General features: G+C 35.1%; 1 protein-coding gene and 1 pseudogene across 3 annotated transcripts in view; both read left to right on the plus strand.

Annotated features, from left to right (window-relative positions):
• Nucleotides 1-2,162: 2,162 nt before the first annotated feature.
• Nucleotides 2,163-12,518, plus strand: part of TRAF3IP3 (TRAF3 interacting protein 3) — a 35,915-nt gene continuing 25,559 nt past the window's right edge. For 2 of the 3 annotated variants that reach the window (XR_015697338.1, XM_087720127.1), the window contains exon 1: nt 2,163-2,339. The gene's annotated coding sequence lies outside the window, so the exon portion shown is untranslated. Of the gene's footprint in view, nt 2,340-2,609; nt 2,680-12,518 lie in introns of all 3 variants that reach the window. The other variant, XM_087720128.1, reaches the window with a different exon arrangement.
• On the plus strand, nt 7,804-9,548 carry LOC148044675 (uncharacterized; annotated as a pseudogene).

Here is a 12,518-nt window from a genome sequence, read left to right on the forward strand (position 1 = left end):
ACATTCTTCAATATGTCCAATGTTAGAATATTTTGCTCCATTCTGTAATTGTATGTCCAGTGTATATGTTCTTGTTTAATTGTAATCTTTAGTTCCCTCTAGTGTCCATTTTTAAAACTCTTTTATATATTTAAATTTAACACTAAGACAGTTTTCTAATGGGTAGGATTCTTTATAATTAAATCCAGGTAAATTCAAATTTACCTGGATCGTTAGTCTGTACTTTTCCAAAATCAAAGTTTTAATCAACTCTTTTCTGTTTATTATCCATTTTTTTAAGTTCGTAAACTTGTAGTTAAAACTTTCTTTTCCTAAGGATTGAAGGGAAACTTATCCAGTGCTATCAAACTTGTCAGTACAAAGGTTTCCAATAATTGAAAAGCAATAACAAGAAATTTCTGAAAGTTCTTACATGTAAAGGTTTACATAAAAGTTTTATATTAACAATTATTTTTAAAAAGGATTTTACCACTGCTGGTGATGAAATTTACAACTAACATATTTACACTGTATCAGTGAGTTGACCTGGAAGTGTAATGTAACTTTTGAAACTTAATTGTGTTCTGAACAAAAGATGCAATTAAGAAATAAATACTTTATAGTTCATTAATCAAGGGGATCTAATTGTAAATAGGAAAAAAATATCCATACCATATGGTTCACCATCACACAACTTCCTTCCATTTGCATTTATTTATTTGAGCTGCCCATTATATTTGCTTTCATTCTGATTTCCTCACATTTTTATTTTTTAAATTTGTTTTGTTTCTAACTATTGTCAAGGACAAAAGGCCAACAGGCCATCAAGTTATCGATCCCAGACTTTTCAATCTACTAAGCCTATTATGATTATTTTAAAAAAGTGAGTTCAATTCCCACCTTAGGCATGAAAATTGACTGGGTTATTACTGTGAGGAAGATAGGCGGGGGTATTAAATATGTTTACCACTTTGAGTTATATATAATTGATGTAGCCCTTGAGCCAATAGAAGTGATATAATTCTACCTGCAAGAATGAAATTCATTGGGTGAAAATTTTAAGCACCCAATGAATTGGGTGATATTGGGTAACAATTTTTAGATTTATCTGGATCACAGAATTGCCTTGGTAAAAATAACACCTGGATGAGAGAGAGCTGTGAACATTATCTGGAAATCCCGAGGAAAAGACAGAATAAGTAAACAAAATTAATAGTAGATAATTTGGTGGTATATTTATTCCAAAACGATAAATAGCATGATTCTCTATGCAGTACTGTTTGCTGGGGAATATTGGGTTAATATCAATCTTTTGAGTTTGTAATAGGAATCTGGATGGAAAATGTATGAAAATAATTTTGAACTAGGTAAGCCTTTGGTCTGGTCCATCAGCTTGTATTACAAACAAATAAATTGTGCTTTTTCAGTACATACATTTACTTTTTAAAAAAGAATATTTTAATAAGATGCATCAAGCATTAATGTTGCTGCTACTACTAGCAAGGTAATTTGAAGTTGAAAGAAAATACCCTGCAATGAGCCCATTCACGCAAAAGACATAACATACCACTTGGGACCATCTTTCAGATACTGGATTATAATGAGTTTTGTCAAAATAATTTCCAGGGATAAATATCCACATATTTTTCCACTTTCATTTCCTGTAAGAAATAACATAGAATAAAGGAAGCTTGGTGTTTTTTTTTAAAGAAAAGAAATACAAGTTATGTAATCCTGACAAACGAATAAAAGTCCACTCATTTTCCATCAGGCAGAATATACTTTGTCAATTTAAGTTGTTCTCACAATGATTTTAGACTTTTATGGTGCTAGTCACAGCCTCTTGCAAGCAAGGGCAAGCTCAAGGTGCCAAACTGATAACTGCAGCAAAGAATTGTTGCTGTAATGGAGACGTGGGCTGCAAAAATGTGGTTAGCCAGGAGATGGCAATGAAGAATTATTATCACTGTGTTGTCTAGATTTTGGCAGTTCAGATGTTGAAGTCTTACCCAATGTTGAAAGAAATGTAGGTCTGTTTGCTTAAAAAAAGGAGAAGAAGAAGTTGAATTACTACAAAACTGCTTATAGAAAGCTAGAGTTCCTTATTGTTTCAGAGAGAGAGGGGGGGAGGAAGGGAGGGAGGGAGGGAGAGGGCGGGAGAGTGGAAGGGAGGGAGGGAGAGGAGAGGAGAGGGATAGAGAGTAAATAGGTGCAATACCAGTCCTGAGCTCAGAGCATTTCCAGTTCTTTGAAAACCGAATGGTGAATTCTTGTCGCTTACAGCAAGCTAACAGTAGATAACTAAGGTAATGCTTTGGATCTTGATGAACTTCAATCAGGCCTACCAGTGAGAAGCAAAGGTAAGGATTTCTCCTTAGTAATGACTTCAGTTTTAATTTCTAAGTAAAAAGAGAGCAAGCACATTCATTCTAAAAAAGGTCAGCATTCTGGCATTCCCTGGCAACAATGTCTGTGCCAAAAAGATAAAGGACATTTGTGCTCATTAGAGAAAAACTTATTGGTGTAGAAAGGAAGGAACCCCATAATCTGATAATTAAACCTCAAAAGTTTGCCAGCTCAGTGAGTTAAGTACTGTAACTGGAGTAATAGATCTCCACTTCGTTGTTCAGAATTACTTAAAGGAACGGCTTTTCAATTAGCTACACTATAAAGACATTGACAGCATGGCATCTGAACAAGGTAAGCTATTATTGGGTGCTCTGAGAAGAGTGCCAGTTAATTCACTTCTGGGGTACCAAATCATTCAAATGTCAGTTACACACATCAAATACTTCAAAACTCATCTTTAAATTTGCCTCAACTATAGACTCTGCAGATCAATTTTGTATAAACAAATATTTTATTATTATTATTATTATTATTACAATTGGCATAGGTAAACTCTAGACACTTTTCCATTTTAGTCTAAAATTTAATGCAAAACTGCATTTTCAAACTAGCAAAATGAAAAAAAAAGTGATGGTGATCTTTCTTTTTTTACAAGAATATGTGTGTGTGTGTGTGTGTGTGTGTGTGTGTGTGTGTGGTTTTTTTTTTTATTTGTGCTGATAAATAAATAAAGGGAGACTAGTATAGATCTATTTCAAGCTATTTAGCTCTCATCAGCTAGCCATACCCTTACTGGGATTTGAGAGCTAAATAGCTTGAAATAGATCTATACTCGTCTCCCTTTATTTATTTATCAGCACAAATAAAAAAAACCAAATATAACAAGGGCAACAGTAAAAATATTGGGTTTCTGTCGTGATGGACTCTTGTGACGAGCCGATTGACAGTTGATGGAAGCAGTTAGCTTCCTCCCATAATTGGGGCTTACCAGGGGTTGTAAAAATATATATATATATATATATATATATATATATATATATATATATATATATATATATATATATATATATATATATATATATATATATATATATATATATATATATATATATATATATATCATATATCATATATATATATCATATATCATATATATATCATATATATATATCATATATATATCATATATATATATCATATATATATCATATATATATATCATACACACACACACACACACACACACACATACATATAATGTTTAGAATGGTCTAATAAAAGTATTTCCTGTGGTATATTTCAAACTTCTAATTTCCAATGTGGTTGTCTATATTTTTGGTAGCTCATGCAGTAGCATGGTTGGAAAAGAGATAGAACAATTTATGGTGGCAAAATATCAAGACTAGTGATATCTTTTCCAACTAACCAATTTTATTAAAAGTTATACGTTTTTCTTTAATTTTCTTGCATTTAAATTTATTAGTCATAAAAAGTGCTATCAGATTTCTTCAGATTCAATACCATGGTATAACAAGAGCTTCTTGGGTGAATATATTAGTGTATCCCACTTATAGAAAATACAGAACCATTAAAGATCAGGGGTGGGGAAGATTAATAAATCGAATACAATATAATATTGAAAGTAAGAAATGAAATCTTAACTAATTTCTGCCCCTAATTGCTTTTGTAGTAATATGAAATAGGACATGAATTCCTACAGGAATAAAATGACACATCACAAACAATCATAATAGTTCTAAGCAATTACATTTTAGCTGAATATGAATAGTTTATTTAACTTTTATCCAAACATCAGGAATTTTAGCCCAGATGAAAAAGTATGCTGCCACAATAAATTGGAGGTAGTTTAAAAATAAAAAAGGTTTTAGGTACCATCTATAAATCAATTTAAAATATTTTTTCAAAAATATTATAATTAAATAAAAATAATGCATCATGGGGCCACAAGTTTCTACTTCCTGCACTAAAAATATTGTTTAATATAGCAAGGAACTAGGTACAGTATATTGGTTATGAGTGAAATAAAGAATTGTAACTAAAATTTTCTACAGCTTATAACATAAATCAAACTAAATATAATTGTGGAAAACAACGAGTCCTAATCAAACAAGGGGAATGAAGGGGGAAACAAATTTTTATATGGGCAATTCTATATGGATAATGTTTTACCTTCTTCCTCTTGACAGTTATATGACACTGCAACTGTGTTTGGGTGTTGCTAAATATTTACTTTTTTTTGGCAGTTTTATCACAAAACAGAGGCATGTTTCTTTGACAGCACTGTTTGGTCGAATTTTTTATTGCTCACATGTCTATGCTCTATTCTTTTGGAATCATTTTCAATATGATCTTTTGGCAGACATGGGAACTGATATCATGTTTCCTTTTTAGATATCCATACCTAACTGCATATATTGTTAATATGGCATTGCAATGGCAAACTCAAAATTAGAAAATGCTGCAAGAGGGAAACAGTAGAATTTATATTGGTCATTTCATGGTTTCAGCCTCAATACATTCCATGCATGTCCTGGGATATATAATAAGAGGCAACACTCCTACAAGTCAAGTCAAAATTGAACTATTTTCCCCCTTGAGATTAGATGCTAGATTTAGATGATGATGGTAGATAGATACTAGATAGATAGATGATAGATAGATAGATAGATAGATAGATAGGTAGGTAGGTAGGTAGGTAGGTAGGTAGGTAGGTAGGTAGATAAGTAGGCAGGTGTGTGTGTGCGCGCGCACACACACAAACACATTGATGGAAACAAATAAGACACAACGAGTGATGAAAAATATGTGAGGAATTTAAGTGGAAGAAGACAAAGTAATCTAAATAGAGCAAGGGGATTGCAAAATTAAATTGCCAGTATCAGGGACCTGGTTTGAGGAAGGACAACAGAAGACTATATTTAGTCTTACGTTTTTTGCAGGGGATATGTGTTCACAACTTATAGATCCTTTGGGACATATATCTCACAGCTTCTTATATCTTTAAAAATATTTCAATTAAAAATGTGCACTAATCACAAAAAACAGAACAGCTTACTCTAAAGTTAGAGGTGAAAGGCCTGTAGCCTGTAGACCGGATGCAGATGTACAATATTGTAAATAGCTTGGTTTGGTTTGGTGGCTGCTGTGATGTGAAATGAAGGATAGCAGAGAAGTAAGTGGTTTTCCTTCTCTGCAAGACTGACAGGAAGTTCTTGCTTCTTATTCAAAGTGGAATTTATATTCAAAGTGGGCAATAATTCAACTCTGCTCTATAGATACAGTACTGAAGAAGATGGAAACAGAGTCCCATACTTGTAGAATTGATTGTACCATTTCAGAGTGTGAAATGGTGTCACAACATTGATTCTTCCCCCACATTGAGAAACATCAAGCAATAAGGGCAGGGAAAGGGAGAACATAATTGGAAATATTACAGCAAAGGGAGTTGTGGCTATTGATCTGCGGAAATGAACTTTGTGCAAGAGCCTAGGAAACAGCCCAGAGCCTAAGCCACTTGGTCTGAAATCAAGGCAGAAATTGTCAACCCAGAATGTTGAGGCCTCAGGAAAATGCCTAGCTGGACATAGGCTGTGCTTGAAATAGCCATGCATTGTATTCCATCACCACCCTACTGCTCTTTAAGCCTTTTAAAGGTACAATGTTGCCCATATTTTTGCAGTAGTATGCAAAAATACTAATGGGCATATATTGAAAATGCAGCAAATCAGATTATGTTTTTCTGAATTCAGATTTTATAATACCAAACACCTACACTACAGCATTGTGCAAATGAATGAATCTAAAAGGAGAAGGAAGGAGAGGGAGAGGAGGGAAGGTTTGCCATAAAGTGAAATCTGAAATTAACAGAATGAAACCTGCTAAAACCTATATTTAGAATATTTTAAAATGCCTGTGGTCTTCTGTAATGTTTAATGTAATCTATTCAATATGAAAGTCAAACTGCATGCAATGTTATTCATATTATTTATTGATTTGATTGATTGATTGATTGATTTTATTATATTTATATGCCGCCTTTTCCCCCCGAAGGGGACTCAGGGCGGCTCACAATTCAAATCGAGGAAGCGGGGTACAGACAAAAAAATAAAAGACGAAACATAACAATACATAATTTAAAAACACACAACAGTCATACCATTCGAGACGGGGGCAACAGCTCTTTAGCCCCAGGCCTGTCGGAACAGCCAGGTTTTAAGGGCTTTGCAGAAGGCCTGGAGGGTGGTGATAGTTCTGCATCCTGTGTCTTATTTCTTTTTAACAAATAGCCAGCTTGGGGGTTAGTGAGTCAGAATTGGTTGAAAGTAAAAGAGAAGGTAAGCCAAATCAGCCTCATTAAACTTCTAACTGCATGGTGTTTTAGGGGGTAAAAAAACCTTAATTTAAAAGCCAAACAACAAATGAAGTTCATGCAACAGTTATTTCACCGGTTCCATGGAATATTTTACTTTTTAGTGAAGAGAGGATTTTCTTCTGTAAATCACCAGCTACTTTTAAAACGCTATTCAATTTTTAAAAACAATGTGAGGGAGAAAATATGTTTAGTGCTCACATGGAAATTTTAATCCTTTGCTTTCACGTATATTATGTATTTTTGCATCTGCATTGAATTATGGTTAGATAATATAAATGTTTTAATCATCAATCATCATCCTCCACATGCATTTTGTAGTGATTTGCTTAATTCCCAATAGGCAAAGCCTCTTCAAGACAAAGAAATCATCTTGCACACTGTCAAATCTACATAGATGTGAAGCTTAATTTTTAAAAAAATGTTTCCTGGAAGGCAAAACTTGTCCGTATCATATAGAACCTACTGGATCTAATATTTGAATTCTGTAGATGGCTCTGAATCAAATACTGATTGTTCTTTACTCCTTTTTCTGACTATTCCTTCTTTGTCATTGTGATATGTCACATAAGTACATTTGTTGTTATGTTTCATCTTCTTCCCTTCCATTTTCTTCCTTTGTGCCTTTGTTCCTTTAGCTATCTCTATTATGCAGATGATGAGAGTTGTAGTTAAACATGTGTATAGCTTGTACCAGATGAGATCATTCTGTCCCTTTGTTGTATAAATTTCGGTGTGCAGAAAAAATGGCACATACTTACTCTTAATTTCACTGCTGCCTTTATGTGTCATACGAGTTCTGCCCTGTATATGTTTATTTATAGCATTAATGGCCTTCTTTTTCAAAATATTTTCCTAAAACTGGCTTTGAATACCATTTCAAATCCATTTTTAAACAATATTGTTTAAAATCCAAAACAACATTATCTATCTATCTATCTATCTATCTATCTATCTATCTATCTATCTATCATCAACATGAGAAATAATTCAAATGATGAAGTGATATTGAAAAAATAAGTATTTCCAAAGATGCATTTAAGAAACAATGATTTTTAAAATGTAAGCATCTTAATGGACATACTATGAAAAGACATAGCTTCATAGAGAAGGCTATAAGTCTTGAAAAGGTGAAACGAAAGGAAAGGAAAGGAAAGGAAAGGAAAGGTGAGTAGAAGCAAGGTGATGGAATCAATTGCAGTGGTGATGAGAGCATCATTAGAAGATCCATAAGACCATGCAAGGGACAGTTTGTCATGGAGAAAATCCATCTATATAGGTGCTAAAAAATCAATACAATCTTGATTTTTTAAAATAAATTAATTAATGTTTAAATTGTTGATATTCAATTACTATTCATGTTTATCTTCCTTGGTTGCCATTGCTTTAAGATTCTTAAATGGATCTCAATTGACGATATTAACTTTTAAGAGTGTTAATTTATGAGCAGATGCTGTCTGAATTCCAAGTTGTAAAAGATACTAATCAAAACTGACCTCTCAAATTGGATTTGGGAGTAAAGAACTGTCAGCATAGATCCCATGAAACTGGTAAGATATTCCTAGTGAATTATTCCAGTTAATATTGGTTCCCACATTTGGACCAATCCAAGGTGCCATGTAGTTAGATCTAGCACACAGTTGCCATTAGCTTATAACAGAAAACCAGAGTTGGAAATGTTAAGTTTAAGTTTTAAGTTTTATTTTATTTATATGCCGCCCTATTCCCTAAAAGGGACTCAGGGCGGCGAACAACTTAAACGGGAAGGGGAAACATACAATAGGCCTTCTATACAATACAATACAATAGCAGAGTTGGAAGGGACCTTGGAGGTCTTCTAGTCCTGCAAGGTCCCTGCCTAGGCAGGAAACCTGCCTAGGCAGAAAACCCTATACCATTCCAGACAAATGGCTATCCAACATCTTCTTAAAGACTTCCAGTGTTGGGGCATTCACAACTTCTGGAGGCAAGCTGTTCCACTGATTAATTGTTCTAACTGTCAGGAAATTTCTCCTCAGTTCTAAGTTGCTTCTCTCCTTGATTAGTTTCCACCCATTGCTTCTTGTTCTACCCTCAAGTGCCTTGGAAAATAGTTTGACTCCCTCTTCTTTGTGGCAACCCTGAGATATTGGAACACTGCTATCATGTCTCCCCTAGTCCATCTTTTCATTAAACTTGACATACCCAGTTCCTGCAACCATTCTTCATATGTTTTAGTCTCCAGTCCCCTAATCATTTTTGTTGCTCTTCTCTGCACTCTTTCTAGAGTCTCCACATCTTTTCTATATCATGGCAACCAAAACTGAATGCAGTATTCCAAGTATGACCTTACATAGGCACTATAAAGTGGTATTAACACTTCACGTGATCTTGATTCTATCCCTCTGCTTATGCAGCCTAGACCTATGTTGGCTTTTTTGGCAGCTGCTGCACACTGCTGGCTCATATTTAAATGGTTGTCCATTAGGACTCGTCCCTCTCACAGTTACTACTATTGAGCAAGGTACCACCTATACTGTACCTGTGCATTTCATTTTCCTTACCTAAATGTAGAACCTTACTCTTTTCACCATTGAATTTCATTTTATTAGATAGTGCCCAATGTTCAAGTTTGTCAAGATCCTTCTGTATCTTTAGCCTATCTTCTGAAGTGTTGGCTATTCCTGCCAGCTTAGTGTCATCTGCAAATTTGATGAGTTCCCCCTTTATTCCCTCATCCAAATCATTGATGAAGATGTTGAAGAGTACTGGGCCTTAAACAGAACCTTGGAGTACTCCTTTGCATACTTCCCTGCATGTAGATGTATTTCCATTGAGGACTACATGTTGAGTGTGGTTGGTCAGCCATTTACGAATCCATCTGGTGGTGATGCTGTCTAACCCACATTCTTCTATTTTATCTAGTAGTGGAGTATGATCTACTTATCAAATGCCTTACTGAAATCCAAGTAAACTATATTGATGGCATTCCTCTGGTCCACTAATTTTGTCACTTTGTCAAAGAATGCAATAAGATTAGTCTGGCATGATCTGTTTTTGACAAACCCATGTTGGCTTTTGGCTATTACTTTGTTTACTTCTATGTGTTCGCTAATTTGTTGCTTGATTATCTTTTCCAGAATCTTTCCTGGTATTGAGGTCAGGCTGATAGATCTGTAGTTTCTTGGATTATTTTTTTCCTTTTTTGAAGATGCGAACCACATCAGCTCTTTTCCAGTCCTCTGGCAGTTCCCCGGTGCTCCAGGCTCTCAGAAAGATATAGTTCAGTAGTTCTGAGATCCCATCTGCCAGTTCCTTCAGAACCCTGGGGTGTAATCCATCCGGTCCTGGTTATTTGAACTCGTCTAGGGTAGACAGGTGCTGACTTACCATTTTCTTCCCTATTTCAATTTGTGTTCCTAATCTGAGTTTTGTGCTGCTGTTTTTGATAGGTTGGACTGTTTTATCCCTTTGAGTAAAAACAGATGCAAAAAAGTTAAATAGTTCTGCTTTCTCCCTGTTGCTTGTCACCTTCTTGCCACTTTCTGCCAGCAATGGACCAATTGTTTCCTTAACCTTTTTCTTGTTTTCAACATGTTGGAAGAAGCTTTTTTATTTTTTACTTTTGTGGCAAGACTTTCTTCATTGTGAAGTGAGCTTTCCTCACTTCATCATTACAGGCTCAGGCTATTTGCTGATATTCTGCCTCAGTTATGTCCTCTCTTTCCCCTTTTTATACTTATCTTTTTTCAATTTGTCAGAGAGTTCTTTATGCAGTCATGCTGGTTTCTTCTTTTTCTTCTTCATTGGTATTGTGCTAGACTGGGCGTTTGTAAACTCAATTTTAAAAACTTCCCAAGCTTCTTGAGTTGTTTTCCCCTTGAGGATTCTCATCCATGGAATTCTTCCTAAGCTCACGGTGGATCATATCTTGGTACTCCACCATTTAGTACAAAAATACACATATAAAAAAAATCCTCTTGGATTTTAAACAGGCCTTTGATTCAATATCCAGGATCACCCTCTGGGAGAAATTAAAATCCACCACTATCCATACAAACTAAATTCCTGCGAGCCATCTTAGCCGCACCCAATGGAACTCCAAATGCCCAGTTAAGAATTGAGACAGGCATGCCTCAAATTCAGGTAAGAGCCTGGAAGATGAAGATCATTTATTGGCTCAAAATGCATTTCTTTCCAGAGGGACTGTCCCCACTAGTGTTGACTGACAATTCTCCATCCCCCTGGAAACAGGCAATTGATCACAAGCTCTCACCATTATTCTTAATGTCCCTAGGCTTTGAGCAAGCAAAGGAAGTAGTAATTAATAGAAGGAGGGACGTGGAGTTCAAAGAAGAACTAAATAGGTTGCCTCTCCACAGTAGGGACAGAATTAAACAGGGCGTGTGGGAATCGCAAGATATCTAAATGACCTGATCTCCCCAAAATAAGAATAGCTTTCTTCAGAGCCAGATTTAACATTCTTCCTTCAGCACTCCTCCAGGGCAGGTATAAGAGAACACCTATAGCAGAACGCGTTTGTATATGTGGTAAAGGAGAAGTGGAAGATAATTCACATGTTCTATTACACTGCGAGCTATACAGAGTTTGTAGATCTGCACATATTCTCCCCTTATTAGAGAGATTGCCAGGGAGGGCAGACCATTTTTATCTAGGCTTTCTCCTCCAGGACACTAACCCGGTTACCACGTATGCAGTGGCAAAGTTCTGTGCTGCTGCAATGTCCATAAGAAAAAAATTGACTACAGAAGTATAGTACCATCTTGTACCAATTATCTGGACATACCTTTAACAATCTTTGGACCATTATGTTATTATCCACTTTTAATGTCAATACTTTTTAATTATATTTTAATGTTAGTATTTTTTAACATAGTGTAAAAACTAATGTGTATTGCTGGTCTTTGACCGTAATAAAGATTTTACTTACTTTACTCCCAAGCTCTCTCTAAGTTTATTGAAATTAGCTCTCTTAAAGTCCAAGACTCTAGTTTGACTTTGTTCTACTACTTGTGTTTGCATAATGTTGAATTCCAATATTGCATGGTCACTTGCCCCCAGGGTTCCTGTGCTGTACAACACCTTCTATCATTTCCTTTCTGTTAGTGAGTATTAAGTCCAATATGGCTGATCCACTTGTTCTCTTCTCTTCTTTTTGGGAAACAAAGTTGTCTGCTAGGTTCGTTAGGAACCTGTTGGATCTTCAACTTGGTGCAGTTTGTTTCACAGTTGATGTCAGGGTAGTTAAAATTTCCCATTACTATTGTGGTATGCTTCCTACATACCTTAGTTAGCTGACTAGCAAAACGTTCATCTACTTCCTCTGCTTGGTTGGGTGGCCTGTAGTATAGACCTATGACAATGTCATTCCTTCCCCCTCAACCTTTCATATTGACCCAAATGCATTCAAGGTAGTTCTTTCTCAACATTGTTGTGCTCTATTTCTGTAGAGAAGTAATTATTTCTTATATATACTGCAACTCCACCTCCTCTTTTATTTGGTCTATTTCTTTTAAATAATTTAAATCCTTCTAGCTGTCCTAGTCCAACCCTTTTTTCAAGCAGAAAACCCTATATCATAAATAAGGTTATGGAAAATATGGTAAATAAATATATTTACTTATGCTTACTTCAATAAATGCTTATTCTACGTTAAATGCTGTTAGTCATTAAAATACAAAAGAAGGCCCATTAAAATTTTGTGAATATACAGGCTGTTCACATTATGTTTTTCCAATCACCATTCTTAGAATTTCCACAAAGACTGCCTGCTTAGTCCAAGCCCAGGAAGATCTTATAG

Source organism: Thamnophis sirtalis, unplaced genomic scaffold (genome assembly GCF_051295495.1).
Source record: "Thamnophis sirtalis isolate CommonGarterSnake01/CBP01778 unplaced genomic scaffold, rThaSir2_p1.2 scaffold_7, whole genome shotgun sequence".
NCBI classification, from domain to species: domain Eukaryota; kingdom Metazoa; phylum Chordata; class Lepidosauria; order Squamata; family Natricidae; genus Thamnophis; species Thamnophis sirtalis.